This window comes from Ictalurus punctatus, chromosome 21 (assembly GCF_001660625.3).
Source record: "Ictalurus punctatus breed USDA103 chromosome 21, Coco_2.0, whole genome shotgun sequence".
Lineage (NCBI taxonomy): Eukaryota > Metazoa > Chordata > Actinopteri > Siluriformes > Ictaluridae > Ictalurus > Ictalurus punctatus.
In genome coordinates, this window is record NC_030436.2 from 18,149,987 (window position 1) to 18,167,500 (window position 17,514).

The 17,514-nt window shown below is 44.3% G+C and overlaps 1 protein-coding gene across 1 annotated transcript in view; it reads right to left on the minus strand.

Moving 5' to 3' along the window:
* Positions 1-17,446: 17,446 nt before the first annotated feature.
* Positions 17,447-17,514, minus strand: part of suclg2 (succinate-CoA ligase GDP-forming subunit beta) — a 92,037-nt gene continuing 91,969 nt past the window's right edge. The window contains exon 11 of the mRNA XM_053674012.1: positions 17,447-17,514. This exon is cut by the window's right edge and continues 1,849 nt beyond it. The gene's annotated coding sequence lies outside the window, so the exon portion shown is untranslated.

Sequence of the window (17,514 nt, forward strand, 5' to 3'; positions counted from 1 at the left end):
GAATACGTGAGGATGAGCCTCTCATCAATCACCCGCTAGCCATGTGTGTGCGAGGGGTGGTGGGGGGGTGAGAGAGAGAGAGAGAGAGAGAGAGAGAGAGAGAGAGAGAGAGAGAGAGAGAGAGAGAGAGAGATGCAGCTGCTGAACCCTCATCAGACATGACAGGTTGACGGTGAGTGAAATGACCCTGAGCGTCTGGGATGCAGGTTAGATGAGGCTGTGTTTTGTCCGAACGTGAGCACACACTGACAATGTAATTCCTTTCACTGCTCTTTTTTTTTTTTTATCGGTTGTAATGACGAAGGCAGCGACTGGCATAACTGGCAAAGCACCTCAAACCTGAAAGGAAAACACACCAGGCGTTCAATTTGTGTTTGCTGACTGGAAACTGCACGATGAAGACCTGTATTTAATCGTCTCTAAAGACCTTTTTTTTTTTTTTTTTTTTTTTTTTTGCTTTAGCATTAAGAAGTGTAATACAGGAAGTCTCCCTCAAGGAAACCCAGGAAAACTCAAGGAAACTCAGGAATATTTCAAAATGGCCGCAGTTTTTCTGTAGTTTTCGGGCGAAGACGCGGCGTGTGAGGTCGTTCACGTGCGTTGAACACGAGTATAGCTACGTTGCCTCGTTCTGTAAAAAAAAAAAAAAACACACGAAAAACTCCACAAATTGTCAATCACAAACTTCTGAAAAAAAAGCCGCAGCAAAGTCGAGCGTCTTCGGCCGGGACCATCACACAAAAACTTTGAAATCCTGAAATGAGTAAGGAATAAAACACCTGACGCATGCCTCTTATAGAAAAATAATGAAACGTTCTCACTTCATACATTATTTTCTTACAACAGCGTGTCCCGATGCATTCCTCTGACGCCACAGCACTTTTTATCTATTTATAGTTACGTCTAAAGTTGTGGAGCTAGTTCTTGTCATCACTTACGTTATAGCAGCTATACGGTCATTCTCTCTCTCTCTCTCTAATTAATAAAAACTAAAAATAAGACCAACTCCTCCATCATGAAGGCACTCGGAATGGCTGTTACACCGGAGACTCCTTCCGCAAATGTTACCTGAACATCTCCGTACAGAAAACAGTGACGCGTGTTTTTAACCCGTTCACGGAGGCACATCCATCCTGCGAGCCTCTTTATAGGTCGTTACTATAGAAACGATAGAGTAGAGGAACACATGTGCATGACAGGAGATCAGTGTGTGTGTGTTTTTGAGGGGGGTCTCGAGAGATGTAGAGCACTGTGGGAGAACCGCAGACGCTTTGCCCGAAGGTTAAATCTACACCAAAGTCAAGGATGAAAGCGGCGGTCCTGCAGCCTCCACTCTTTTAGAAAGTGTGTGTGTGTGTGAGAGAGAGAGAGAACGAAAGAGAGAGCGTGTCTAGTCGTCTTGAGTGCCACGGTATTAATCTAAAATGAACTGAAAGGAAATATCATCCTGTAAACGCCACATCGCAGGTGTTTCTCGTCCGTCGCTCTCCAGCAGTGGCGCCCGGGGACGTCTTCCTCCCGGAGTGCCTCCGCTCCGTCCCGGGAACCGATTTTTATACCTCTGTCGGAAAACTGAGAGCCAGATGGGGATTTAAAAAAAAAAATATAATAATAAAAAATAAATAAATAAATAAATAAATAAATAAATAAAGACACCAAGTGGCGGAGAAATGAAATGAAGAAGACGGAAAAGAACAGTTTAAAAGTAGGCTAAGCACCGTTTAGCTGAGTTTGTGATGAAGTTAAAGTTTGAGTCGTGATATGAGACGAGCATGCTGATGAAACAGCGAGGCAGACACACACCGCCACTGCGCACTATACACACAGATCAGCCATAACATTAAAACCACCTGCGTAATATCGTGTAGGTCCTCCTTGTGCTGCCAAAGCGGCTCTGACTCGTCAAGGTCTGGACTCCACAAGACCTCTGAAGGTGTGCTGTGGTATCTGCCACCGAGTCCTTTAAGTCCTGTGATTGCGATCTGTGGCCTCCGTGGATGGGACTTGATTGCCCGGAACATCCCACAGACGCTCGATCGGGTTGAGATCTGGGGAATCCGGAGGCCGAGTCAACACCTTGAACTCTTTGTCCTGAACTATTTTTTGCATTGTGCCAGGACGCATTATCCTGCTGAAAGAGCCCGATGTGATCAGGGAATAGATTTTCCACAGATTTGGGCCTAGACGTGTCATGTGACGTCATCACGACACTCGTTCAGTGTTTAAAAAAAAAAAAAAAAAAGGCACACACAAAAAAACAAATTTAGAAGAAAACCGCAGCAAAATCAAACACACACACAAAAAACAAACCTCTGCGGAATCCTGTACGGACTGATTCATCGAGTATGTTCAAGACTAGTTAGTTCAGAGAGTAAATATACAGAATATCTACCAATAAAAGTCAATCAAGCATAGTGCTTATACTTCCTTATCTCTACTGTTAATATAAAATCCTCATTCACTTCCTGTTTATTATGCCCCGGTGTAACTTTTCCAGCATGGACGCGCTGACTGATTGGCGTTTTTAATCAGAAACCGTTCCTCATCCTCGTCATCTTGTGCTGAAACCTCCTTCCCTCAGCGCAGACGTTAAATCCTGCGACAGGGCGGCATCTCTGCGGTTGCTGACAGAATGTTAATTACTCCTGACTCATTTGAATAATTCATGCATCCTAATTAGCGCACTAGCCCCCAACATGTTTTTTTTTTTCGACGGTGGCTCTCATCGTCTCTCCCTCCTTCCCTCCCTCCCTCGCTCCCACCCTCCTGTTTTTCCATCCCTCCCTGAACACCCATTCCCGTCTCACACTCCATCGGCTTACCCGAAAACGCCGCGACGGAGCGAGCGGAAGGCTGAGAGGCTCGGCCAATGGAGTGATCAGACGATAGAATGCCTCCCCGTGTTGCTATTCACTCAACAGATGCACAGGAATGTCCCTGTGAGAAGACAAAAAAAAAGAAGAGACTTCACCATTCTTTTATGAGTCGTTATGGGAACATATGCACGCTGTAAGGGTTCAGAGAGCTGTTAATGACACGATCGTTCACACGAGCTGTCTGAAAGCTAGCATGGAGCCTGAAAACTTGTTTAAGTCCTGGTCCTGCCTAGCGAGAGACGCTCATCCACTCGCATCCTGAAGCTTCCATCTGGTTTGATGATAGCAGTTAAATTAGTGACTAAATTAGCTGCTTAATGTGCCGTATTTGTTTAAGTAATTGGCGAGTAATTAATACGACATGATGGCACAGTGAGTGAGAAGACAGACACAGACTGAAGGATGTGCATCCGTGTGTGTGTGTGTGTTTGTGTGTGTGTATTAGCAAAGTAGGAATCCTCCGGGTTTAATTAACAGAGAGGTAATTTTCTGTTGTAGGTTCGTCATCAGATTATTTTTTTTTCCAGGAAATGTAAAAATAAATAAATAAATAAATAAATAAATAAATAAGAGAATCTACTGAAGGAGAGAATGAAAATACACAAGAACTTTTCCCTCCCCCAAAAAGACCCAGCAACGTTTGCGCGCCACACGGAAGCCGCGTCGGAGAGAGCTCACCGTCCTGGCATCGTTCTCGCTCGGCCATATTGCTAAAGAGTGCTGAGGGAGAGCTGCGGAATTAGTGCGTCTAATTACCGTGTTCAGGAGTTGTCTTTCATTAATATTTGATGGCACGCTGTGTGTGGAGCAGAAGGCCAGGGCGATGAAGGGATGAAAGAGAGAAGGAGCCAAAAACAGCGAAATGTTGCAGGACTGGCGGGTATAAACGAGCGAGCGGGGTCAGAAGCTTTTAAAGTGAAAAAGATATCAGTATGTACGCGGCCGCACGTGTGGCGTCCACGTGGGATCGATCGGTCTCAATTCGATCGGTCGACGTCGTTCGGCACATCGTCAGCAGTGACGGAGGTAGGAAGTAAACTCGTGGGTGTGCTGAGCGAGAACAAAGAGGATTATTTATACTATTATTATTAGTATTATGAGAGAAACTAAAAATGAGTGCAGGTTGCCAAATCGAAGCACGGATTACACAAAAGGACAAACATCTATCTGAACCATGAGTTTTAGGGGGGGTTTGGTTTAAAAAGGTCGGAAATGTTCTGTGTAATATGTTTGGTATTCAGAGGAAACACGGCCTGGATTCGGTCGAGCATTACCGACTCCTGAAATCATCGTTTCTGTGTGTGATACTTTGCCCCACATCGTTCTCATCATGGCACGGATGAGCTCTTGTTATACAATGCAGTGCTCAACCTTAATAGTTGCTCTGTCAAGCTAATGAGATTTTAGTCCTCTAATACCGGCCGTCACCGCATGGTAGTGAAGGACGAATGTGGAATTGTTTAGAAATATGCTCACACGTCTCACCTGATGATGCTCATCTCATGCTACGGAGAATGAAAGGAACCGAACCACAGAAGCTCTGGAGAATCGAACTGGATATTTTTGTGCAAGTCAATTCAACGTTTTAGTCCCAATCGGCGTCTGGGTGGGGGGTGGGGGGTGGGGGTGGGGACGGTCCTCGGTTTTTTACAATTTTCCAGTTTCCGTACACATTACAGTTCCATGTTCATACTATATTTATACTATTTATAGGATCGCTCAAGTTTTTTTGCATTGACATGCTCTAGTTCATTTGATGACTCCGACAGCCAGCATGGTTACTTCATTAAGTCTTATTTAAGGGCTTATAGGAGTTTAAACACACTCAAACGCTCAGACAGTTGGCTGGGAGTGAGTTAAGAGTCAATGGAAATCCTTAAAAAGCAACAACAACAACAACAATCGCAAAAACAAAAACAAAATACTGACCTTTCACAGTGCTGCAAAATAAGGCAAAAAACATTAGGTTTAGAAATAAATGAACAACAGCGAAGATGAGTATTGATCATAAAGAAACAGACACAAAGACAAGAAGAAGAAGAAGAGGTGCTACAATTGTTGCATGAGCAATCACATGAAAGCAGAGCCATAACTATAGGCAAAGGGATTCAAGAATGATTTATTCTTTATTTATTACTTTAATGCATTTGTCAAGTCCGTTATGGGAGAACGCTTCTGAATACCAGAGTTCCTTTGATAACTTTTGTTTAGACGGGTCTCGAGATTACCTCAGTAAAATTTGGAGGAGGAGTAGCCGAAACGGCACTATTGTTGGCTGCACTTTTCCCAAATTTGGTCAGAATGTTCCTTAGACTCTCGCCGATCAGTGTGCCAAATTTCACAACTTTTTACCAGACGGTTCGATGGGCTGCCATAGACACTCGAGCCAGAGGGAGAAAACAGAAGCAGAAGAAAAGAAGAAGAAAAGAAGTGCTTGGCCCTGTAATAATAATAATAATAACTGCATTAAAACACAAAAATTATACTAAAATACTGAAATGGTCATGGTAAAATTAACTGACTTAAAAAAAATAGTAAATAGTAAAAATATAAAAGCCATGTAAAAAAAAAAAAAAAAAAAACCCCGAAGAGAATTCCATATAGGAAAGTGGAATGATCAAACAGACATTGTGACCATTTCGAACTACTTTTTGAGATATGTTACTGAAGAAATATTTGTATAACCAAACCTTTTAAAGAGCGTTTGAATATGCAGACTTGTGCACTCAGCCGTATGGTTTGGGGTTTTGTGGGTTTTTGTTGTTGTTGTTGTTGTTGTTGTTGTTTTTACTCATTTCTTTCAGCAGATTCGGGCAAACGTCTAACAGTTGGGACATTCCATTAAACCAAAGCTCATGAAGGTGTCAGCCGGTAGCTGAAGCAATATAGACTGTTAAAACAAAGTCGAAAGCGTCGCCCGCTGCAACAGATACATCGGCGATTTACACTCAGTCTCCAGTATTTTCATACTTGCCATGCCAGTCCTCTAGATTCCCGCGCATATGAGGTGGAAGAAAAAAAAAAAAAAAAAATAGGAATGGAGTAGAAGTGAGCAGTGCCTTCGAAAATGTTTGCCCTTGTAAAACACAGCGCGAGACATGCGATTCTGGGTGAAATACTAATCCTTATTGATCCGATCAGGACAGCGACAGAGGAGATAAACAAACTGGCTTATTAAAGGAGAACCCTCGGGCATTTATTAGCGTGATAGCTCAAGTCCTAATTGGAGTAGGGTTTCTATTCCGGTGCTGATGGAGAGAGAGTGAGAGAGAGATTTATTCAAGATCTGCAGTTCATATGACCTTGTGTGCGTGTTGCTGACCTGTGAATATAGTCTAAGAACTTCACACTGCATGTACTCAGAGTGTGTATCTGTTTGTGTGTGTGTGTCACTGAAGCTTGGCCTGGAAGGGCCTGTACGCTCATTAAAAGTGAATACATAGTGAGTATAAGGAAAACAGACACGACCCTCCTGGGAAGGACTAATGGCTCCACAGACGCCTTCCCTTCCATGGAAAAAAAAAAAAGAAAGAGAGAGTAGATAGCATTGCGCACAAAGTACAGTTTGAACTGCATTAGCTTGCATAATTTAAGGTTAATGAGAAAACAAGCTGAGATGAATATCAAGTCTCATCTCTTCTGCCTGCCGCTCGGCCACAGGTGCTCATTAAACGGCAAGTTTAAACGCCACTCCGTGTTAATGAAATGTTGAGTCGTTAAAATTTGCAGGGGATGATCACTTCCTGTTTCGGTTGCATGTTAACAGGCATGCTTCATTTTCAAAGATTTTTTTTTTAGATTAATGTTCACTCGAAGGTCGCAGGTCTGGACCCTAGTCATAATATGAGTCTTGGTGGATTAAACCACCATTTTGGAATCTGAATCGATTGTTTTATTAGCGGAAACTTAATCTGATTTTGTTCCCGGCTATCGGTCCGTACAGGGTCTCGCAGAGTTTTTTGCGCCTTTCTGGGGGAAAACCAGGGGAATTGGCGAAATTGCAATCGCATGAAATTGTTTTGTCTTTCGTCGCGATGTTTGTTGGTAAACGAAACCTTGTGGCTGCACTCGCGTTCAAGACGAACGTGAATCGAAGAGGGCTTTGTCTGAATTCGCGTTTGTGATGACATCACATGACACGTCTTGGCCCAAATCTGCGTGAAATCTACTGCAAATGTACAAAATCGCAAGCTCCGCCGAATATCGTGGCGTCCGCTCCATTTTGCGTTCAACTCTGCGATCGCAAAATCCCGGAAGGACCGAACGGCTCGACTTTTATGACTTGATTCGGGGGGTTTTGATAACCTGACTTGGTTAAATAAATGCTTTTAGCTGTTTAGTCTAAACTGATTCATCAGTCGGACATTCCTCTTTACCTCTTCCTAAAAGAGTTTGAGTAAACCAACTCACCCTATGGATGAGAGGAGATAATACTTCATAATATCTGTAGAATAACCGGCTAGTGAAAATCCAAATCCTCAAAGTCCATCACTGGAGAGGTGTAGTACCGGAAGTATGTTTGGAAGTCCGCTATCAAGCGAGAGTCCATTAAACAATCCTCAGAAATGTAAACACAAAAAAACGGCGACTGTTACTGAAGGTGTTCCTCGGGGTTCAGTTCACAGCCCTTACTTTATAAAAAAAAAAAAAAAAAAAAAAAAAAAAAAAAAAAAAAAGAAGAAGATTGACATGTTTTGCAATTCATTTACATTATAAAAGGTGTCCCAGAAGTCTCCATACGTAGGGGACGGTGTTTGCCAGCACCTTCGTCAGCGGACGTTCGAGGACGTCCACTTCTTCTTGGTTGGTCCACAACACTTCCAGTCTTCGTTGAAGTTTGACAACAATGTCACGTGTGATGTGCTTGCCGTGTTTCCTGTTACTCAAAAGTGTTTATTTCCCGCATGTCCGCAGACGTTTGGGACACCCTTGTATTTATAAAGCGCTTTTATAACAGTAGACATCGTCACAATGCAGGCTTACAGAAATACAGCTGGACCTTCACCCAGAGGTAAGGAAAAACTCCCTGAGATGACACGAGGAACCAAATTCCAAGATTATACGTCAAAATGGATCGATGTGATGTTTGTTCTCAATGGGAGGGAGGAGGAACTTGGATCACCTTGAAGCGACCTTCCCTTCATTTGAGGCACCTTCGAGGACACTTCTCAGGACGTACTCACCCGTTTCCATCATTTTGTTCGTTTCTCTCGATGTTGGGAGTTTTATCTCGAACGCGAAAGAGCTCAAGCGAGTTCGGTGGGAATTTCCGAAAGGATCTCCGATAAAGCGCGTTTCGGAAAACGCACAGGGTATTCCATAGAGATGAAGACGCGTAGAAATTTCTGCCGAAATATAACGCAGATATATTTACGGCTTCGACGATGTTCGGCTTAGGTGTTTTGTTTTTTTTTCAATTGCTCTGCGATATTTTGAAAGCGTTATGGTATACACATTTGAATTACCACTGAAGCACGCCTAAGCTAAACCCCATTATAAATATTTGATTAGCAATTAAAAAAAAAAAAAAAAAAAAAAACTAGCCACATATAGATCAGTATTGCTTGTGAGTGATATCAGAGTGTAGGAAAACTCCTGTGTGTGTGTGTGTGTGTGGCAATGTGAGAGCGAGAGCGAGAGAGACAGCGAGCCTTTCCACTGTCCCTTAATGACATGGGCGTGTAGACGGAGGATCCTTGCTATAATACCGGCGGCGGTAATTGGACAGCAGGACAGAGTGTCCTCACCTCCGCCGGGCTGACAGCGCAACTAATCACACCGCAATTTGCATGGAGGGCCGCGCAAATCAGCCCCAATAACGCCGCGCTGCTCTGAGAGATGAGTTTTTAATCTCTGGAAAGAGATGAGACACTGACTCGGGCGTTCTCTTCACTCTTTCTTTTTTTTCCCCCCTCATTTCCTCCCTTTCTCTTCTCATCCCTTTCTTCCTTCCTCTCGGATTGCGATGGACCGGTGGGTAAATTTGCAAGGGCAGGACTCCCATCTTTGTCTCGAAGGCATGTCACCGTGCATTCATTATTATCCCAATGAGAACGAGAGAGAGAGAGAGAGAGAGAGAAGGGAGTTCTTTAGAAAAAAAGGAAAAAAAAACCTAGTTGTCCATGTGAATGAAACTCCTTTAAATCGCAATCAGAGCGTTGACAGATATTTTAGCAGGAGGGAATTATTTCCTTAGCAGAGTGCTGGTAAAGGCACCGAGACTTATTCGAGCCTTATTACCCCTGAGTGACCCACGTAATAGAGAATTTTAGAAGTGGAAGTGTTTGAAATATCTACCGGGGGTAACTAATGAGAGCGTTTAGAGGAGACGGACACTCCGAGATGTATACGAGACGCGCAAACCGGCTGCGGGGCTGCAAGGTTATGACAACCTAAATGTCTCATCTGTGTGAATGCTGAAGGCAAATCTAATGCAGTCCCCATCGCGTTACTGAGGACCGGTGTGTCTCCCAGCGTACAGCTAAAGGGAGATTCGGGAGTTAGCGGGCTTTTACGGTTACAATCGAACCTCGATTTACGTGAACGGAAATGAAAGTCGAAATGACAAAAATGAAAAGCAACAAACACTTTGGAAACTATAAATAAACCGGATCGGCGGATGATTTCGGTCTGGGAGTGCGTTGCAGTTTCTCACGAAAGGGCTGTGATCACTGGAGAGACTGGGAGGTGTTACGAAACGCATAATCTGAACCCGATAATAAACTGATTTGAAAACATGGCACTCTTTAGCAAATAAAAGGTTTGTGGAAGGAGTCTCCAGTGTCAGCGCTTTGTAACAGAGGTAAAGCTGTAACTTTTTTTTTTTTTAACGATGAGTCTTTATTGGTCGCGTATACATTACAGCACGGTGACATTCTTTATTCTTCGCGTATCCCAGCATGTTAGGAAATTGCGGTCAGGATGCAGGGTCAGACATGAGACAGCGCCCCCTGGAGCAGAGCGGGTTAAGGGCCTTGCTCAAGGGCCAACAGTGGCAGCTTGGCAGTGCTGGAGCTTGAACCCGCGACCTTCTGAACAGTAACCCCGAGCCGTAACCGTCCCCGCCCCCATGCTGACATTACTGCTGTAACAAATAAATATTTGAAACCTTTCAAATCATTTCATGAAATGGTTAATAAAGAAACTATGATCGTATATTATATACAGTACAATTTAATATTAAAAGATGACTTGGCCGAACACACGCTCCTTATTCCATGGGCGTTCTCTTCTGAAGCCGCCGAGTGGAGAGAGAGCTCTCATCACAGACGAGGACGCCAAACTTCATCGCTTTCATCATCGTCGGCCCGCGTGTCCCATCTGCAGCCTCCATCTTCTCCTTCACCGATCCGCTCCGAAACCAGACGCCGTTTCCCTCTGCCCCTGGGGTGTTCCAGTCAAGCTCACTTTGATCCCAATAGCGTGTGACAACTCCGGGCTCGCGCAGTCACCTTGGGCTTGAGGGCAAGAGGGTAAAAAGATTACACAAGCTTGCATGCGTGGCGAGCAAAGTGGCGGGAAAGTCACCTTCCTCTCTCTGGACTGGCGACCGTGTGAATGTGCGCGTTGGCTCCGTTTAGTAAAACGCCATATTGTAGTGAATCACCTCGATACGCCACACGACCAGATCCTGCTCGTTAATCCCGCCCGTCAATCACGTCTGACGGCTTCTTCGGCAAGCGTGTTTTATTAAATACGTTTTTAGATTGGCGGATTTCGCTAGGATGTCGTTCGGGAAAGCGTTTCCAAATCTTCAGCTGAATAAACACGACGTATCCGGAGCCAAATCCGTCAAACAGCCGATGGTGAAAATCGTAACGCGGTGTAAACTCGACAGGACGCTCAGTCTGGGGAAATCCGAGAATCATGGTCGATGTTGGAAGAACGGGTCAGGTTCACATGTATGCAACATTAAAACAGGAGAATTCATGATCAGAAGAGAGAAGAAACCGGGGGGAAGGTAGAACACAGAGAAACGGGCGAGAAAACGTTACAAAAATTCACGATTAGACTTCGCAGTGAAATACAGAGGGAGCTAATCGAGACGTAAACAGAGGGCAGGTTAGACGTTAATGACGGGACGGGGGCGGAGACAAGACTAGAATCAAAACAAAACCGCATGACGTGAACTCGAGATAAAACACGAAGGTGGTGCGAGTCGTGATCAGAACTGGGGGAATTCCTGACACGTAAAAATTTTCATCGCAACAAGCGGACTTTTTTGTATTATTATTATTATTATTATTATTATTATTATTTTTGCAGAAAACTACTCGAATTGTTAAATTCAGCAACTAAAATGTTCTTAGTTCAAATTCCACAATAATAATGTATTTGAGCTTCCAGAAAGAACTATGACATCTGAAAGCTGATGAAGGCCATGGCATACTTAATGCGGAGATAAGGATCGCGTGAAGATGAAACCAGCTTCGTATACGAGCTTGGATACTCTCTGCGATTTCATATTAGTCATTAGGTTCATTCGGATTGTTTCCACGATTCGGTCACCTGCCAATTCACACCTACCAGCCCCAACTCTCTCCACTGCGTGAAAGCTTACAACCGGTTGCGTGTCAAGTCGTCCGAGACACGTGACCACATCCTTTGGAACCGCTGTTCATGCCGCGTCACATGGCGGCGTGACACGCTCTGCGGAAAGCGCTATCCGCCCTCTCCTGAATACATGAGCCTCACACAGACACCCGTGATTGGCTAGCGCCACCGTGATTGACACCCGGAGAGCACGGCCGATTTTTCCCTTCGCCATCGGGTGAATACTTTTTTCCGTTACGCCGCTCAGGCGCCACCTACAGGAAGTAGGACTCGTATGTAGCGATCACTCACAGGATCGGATGTGTAGATTGTTTGCGTGTGAAGTTCGCTCAGCTGCCACGTCCACGTCCACGTCCACAGCAAGCGATAGCTCTGAATAATGTCGGTTTCCTCAGCATACTGTTCATGGAAGCCAACCGAACGTAGTCTCCGCATGAAGTGGCCACACCTACTTCATGTTATTATTAATCTTGTATGTGTAGAGCGAGAGAAGGTCTGTTTATCAATACGTAAAAAAAACTGATCTGTACTACGTTAAGACAGAGGACTTGTGGTTCACCAAACCGACACGGACGTGCGGAAAAGTTCTGCAGTGCGTCATGTCATTCCTCGACTCTCTCGATGACGAGAATACACTGGGGAGACTGGAGCATTTGGGGATGTTTGAGTGAGTGAGTGTGTGTGTGTGTGTGTTCACACCTGCTGTGAACTGTGCCAGGATGCATCACTATCTCATTATTGGGTCATTTTACAGAGAACGGCTTCTGTTTCCATTACGGCGGCTTCTGCAGAGGTCGCAGGCGCAATGAGCGTTTAATTAGCGTTCAGTCATCAGCTGCTTCTCCTCTTTCCTGAAGCTTTTATGTAGGGGGAAAAGCTCAGGGGCTTCGCAAACACATCACTGTCAGAGAGATGGCGCAGAGCAGAGAGGCGATCCAACAAAAGAGAACAAACAGATATTTGAGAAGACACGGCACGCGCCTCTGCTGCTCCCTCTTTTAATTAATGAAGGATCATTAAGCACTTGTGTGCGGTGGAGAATAACGCACACGTGTAGACACACGCATACACAGAAAGAGACCGAGGTGCGTCTCAGCGACGCACACACACACACACACACACACACACACCCCAGTGCAGGTTAGACAATAGCAGTGATTGAAGGCAAGACTATGATGCTTCAAACGAACATTCTGGTGTTTACGTTTAAATACCACAGAGATCACGAGAGCAAAATTGGCTGTTGGAAATACAAAGCGCTGACACTGGAGACTCCTTCCATAAATGATAAATAGATGACTCCGTACGGGGGGGAAAAAAACCCCCACGATCTTTAAAAAAAAAATCCGCTTATATCCGCCATACAAGCCCCCGCGTAAGCCGTCACTATAAAAACGATAGCGCATTAGAACGAGTACATTAATATACAACATTTACCCTGCACTTTCTGACCAATCAGATTCAAGAACTCAATAGCACTGTGGTAACTACGTTATTATTATTATTAAACATTAATAACAGACTAATTCATGTAGATATGGTCGTGATCAGTGTATTCTTCATGTAAAACATGGACTTCATTAGCAAAGTTGATTTAAAAAAAAAAAAAAAAAACCCCGAGAAACACCGTTTATTTAAAAGACTTGCTAAAATTTAAAAAACAAGGGCACACAGTATTCTTAGAGAGAGAAAAAAAACAAGCTTAATTGTGTACTAACTTGTGTCCAGCTTCTTCGCCCTAGCAAATGTTGAACGACCTCTGATTTACACACCCAAACCCAATCAGCGCGTTTAATTTAGCGGCATACTGCTGGGCAGCCGGCTAATACATCAGCCATTGTTGTTTCCAAACAACACAATAAATGTCCAATATTGGCGAAAAGGGGAAGGTTTGACCTCATTGTCTTCCTGCTTAGACAGAAATGAAAGCTTTTCATGCTAACTGAAAGAGACAGCTAGGAGGTGTTGCAATTACCACTGCGAGGGGAGAAAAGGAGACAAATTAGGAATTATGTTTTGCAATGAGACAAACAATTAGGAAGAAGAAAATATGATGGGCGGCGAATAGCACCGTTACACGGCTGTTTTCCGAGGATTTAATCCCTAAAAATGTACGGTTGCAATCAAAACGATTCGACCTCCATGGCAAGTCAGGTTTGTTGTCGAAATGGACAGACTTTCAGCGGAATTCCACTGAAAATGATTTCTCCAGGTTCAAAATGATTCAACCCCTCCATGGCGAGCATCTTTAGTACTTAGTAGAGCGTCCTTTTGCTGTTACGACCTGCTGTAAAGGAGACGCAGAGCTTCTGCGGCGTTCCTGAGGAATCTTAACCCGTTCCTCATGAGCAATGGCGTCCAGTTCGGTAATGTTCTTGGGTTTGCGTGCTGCGACCGCCTTCTTCAAATCCCGCCAGAGATTTTCTATGGGGTTCGAGTCAGGTGACTGTGATGGCCGTGTAGAATCTTCCAGAACTTCTTCTGTAACCAGAAGGTGGGATTTGAGGTATGCTCGAGATCATTGTCTTATTGGAAAGTCCAATGACGCCCAAGCTTCAGCTTCCTTGCAGACTTCATGACGTTTTCTCCTAGGATTTCCTGATACCTCAACGAATCCATCTCACCTTCTACACGCTGCAGGTTTCCAGTGCCAGAGGACGCAAAGCAGCCGCAGAGCATCACCGAGCCACCACCATGCTCGACTGTGGACAGAGTGTTCTTTCTTCATTCTTCTTCCTCCTCCGGACATACCGCCGATCCATCGTGCCGATCCATCGTCCAGTTTTGTTTCATCGCTCCACAGAACAGAATTCTGTGGCTTTTTTTTTTTTTTTAATGATTTTGAGCGACTGTTCTTGTGCTTTTGGGTCAGTAGCGGTGTACATCTTGGAGTTCTGGCATGGAAACCTTCTGTGTTTAATATGTGCCTTACTGTGCTCACTGAAACCTCAGTGCCTGTTGCCTCCACGTCTCACTGCAGGTCTTTCGCAGGTCACTCGATGGTTTTTCACAACCTGTCTTCTCAGAAATCTGCTTGCAGCCGTTAATAGCTTCCTTTATCTGCCCCGTCCAGGTATTTCATACATTTCCTACCCCTAGCCAGTTCCTGTATTTCATGTGTTCCAGCTCAAACGCACCTGCTGCGACTAATGAAACTCTCGATTAGATAAGTGCTCGAGACAACACCTGTTGCGCATATTTGTGCTGTTGTGAGGGATTCTCAGGGGGGTGAATCATTTTGAGACTGGAGGAATCGTTATAAGTTGCATTTCCAGTTGAATTTGTGGAAACCACTCGAAGCATTCGTCGTGTCGAACTATTTCAATGGCTTTTGTTTGATTTGTTCATCGCAAACAGCTGAAAGTCTGTACATTTTGACAATAAACCTGATTTGCACCGGGGGTTAGATCATTTTGATAGCAACTGTATTAGGATTTGTACCATTAATATAGCATACTTAGCGTAGTATACTTACCATAAAAAAAAAAAACACACACTGCAATTACACTAATGCATAAATTATAGCATGTGCTACCACTCAAAGGTCTTAAAGCTTCATGGGTGAAGAATAAAAAAAAAAAAAAAAAAAAGTGTGACGTTTTCTACGAGGAGACATTTATTTTACATTCACGTAAGGAGTCTCCAGTGTCAACGATTCGAAACGATCTGAGGTAATGCTTCAAAGTTTATGCTTTAAAGTGGTTTCATAGGTAAATAATGAACTCCACGATGGTAACTCAGTGTCACAGCATGTTGTGTCGTGTTTGATTCCTCATCATACCGACAAGAATAAATAAATAAATAAATAAATAAATAAAATTCTACCCTTCAGAACGGTAGTGTACGCTCCAACTCAAAGCAGAGACGCAGGAAATGTAAAAGTAGCTCCTCCTCAGTAAGATGAAGTCCTCAGAGGCGATCAGACCCTCACGCAGACTCCGAGCGCCAATCGGATCGTCTTCATTAAGATTAGAGAGCACTAATTCAGCACACGATGTCCACTTCGGCCGGCTCACGCGCTCTCCCCGTCACACGAACTGCATTTATATTCCGTCACACACGGCCTCCTGAATTACACAATGTCAGGACAAGAGCATATTTTAACAAGGCTGAAACTTTGCCATCTAATCCATCAACACACTACTATTTGACACACTCGGCGAAGGGCATGAAATAAGCAATTATTGACCCATCTTTCCTATTTACGCTAGCGCCGGCCGGCACGTCACCTCCAGACTCGCGGGGTAATGAGACCGAGTCTGAGAGGGGCGGGAAACCCCGGATCACACCACCGGGACAGACGGAGCGCCCACGGCGTCCTCGCAGCACAATTGATACGGACGGATTTATTCATTCTTGTAGAGGCGAGATACATTCCTGACTTTAATCTGAAACAGGTCGAGTCGTTACGACTTATAACTTACTATAGTGTCGCACAAATAAAACACCGCTGTAGGAATCGCGCCGATAGAGTGGCGTGATCAGATCCGACACAGTGTTTTATTCCTCTTATACAACTGCAATTCGCCAGCTATGATTTTAACATGTTATAGTTGCAGTAATGTCATCATATCTACAATAATAGCTCATTCGCAGGGTATATTATTGCCAGACAATGATAAATATCAGTCCGTACAGGAGTTTTTTCTGATTGTTGCGTCCAAAAGTGCCGGATCTTTCCCGCGTATTTTTCTTCTCCTTCGATATTTGTGATGGAGTTTGCAGAGTTTTTGTGCTTTGTTATTTTTTTTTTTTTTTTTTTGCAGAAAGCTACTTGAATTGGGAAAATTGCGGAAATTCTTTTTGCGCGGTCTTTCACAGCGATGTTTGTGGGTAGACGAGACTCGCGTGAATCGAAGAGGGCTCTGATCGAGTGTCGGCCCAAACCTGCGGGAAACCGCGAGCTCCTCCGAAGTTCGCAGAGTTCGCGTGATTTCGCGTTCATCTCCGCGACCGGAAAATCCTGGAGAGATCCGAACAACTCCGTTCACAATAAACGCTGCTAATCGACAACGTGGAATTGTCGATGCGGTGAAGTTTTCCGTCAGTGCGTCGTATCGACGTTTTCTACCGTGGGGAAAGTTTCCAGGACGGACAAGTTTACGCTTCCAGCTCCGTGTGGACACGGAAAGCGGGGTTTTTTTTTTCCCTTACTGACGCCGAAAGAATAAAAATAAATAAATAAATGAGAGAGAGAGAGAGAGAGGGGGGGGGGGGGGGGGGGGGGGGCTGGTGATGGAACAACTGTTTACAGCAGCTGGATAGGGATTTATATTTATTTTATTTTTTAAAAAGAGGACAAAATGTTATTTAATGAAAACAAATATGTCATTGTTGTTAAACTGCTGTGGTACAAGGGGAGTAAAACACTTCGGGGGTGGTCTTGGAATTCCGGTTTTCATTTCAACCGGTTTATTCCTTCGTTTTATTGTTTAAACGAACGGTCTGTAACACAAAACCCTTTAGTGGTGCACCTGATGTTCTCACCACGCTCAGTACTTTTAGTTAAGTCGCACCTTCATGCACGTTCAGAGAATAAAGAGATTCTTCTACTGAACAAGAGAAAGAGGGTGAAGTAATAAAGAAAGAAAGACAGCAGGAGAATGTGTGTGTGTGAGAGAGGGAGAGAGAAGGACAGAAGATCTGTTGCTCAGGGCACTCGATCCAGTCGAGGTGTCCTCACAGATCGCCAGACAGATAATCCATCAAATGCTCCGGCCCTGTGACAGGGATGAATTTCAGCACACGGCCGTAGTCTCTCTCTCACACACACACACACACTGGTACACAAGTCCCGAAGGACGTACACGCTGCCGTGATCATTAACACAGCGCCTGGTATTAAGACGCACTTCTCCGGTGACGCTCGTTTGTCAGTTATTAATCCGATACGTCGAGTGTCAGAACTTTGACATCATCGTCCGAACGTCCTCCCGAGGCCTTTCCGGAGACTTCCGGAGCAAAACGCCGAGGGTTCGTGATCCACATGAAGCACAGCGGATGAAACACACACACGCGCGTTTTTAAACATATCTTGCAGCGAGTTTTATTGCATGGTTTGAGAGACAGAAATTCCAAACAGAACT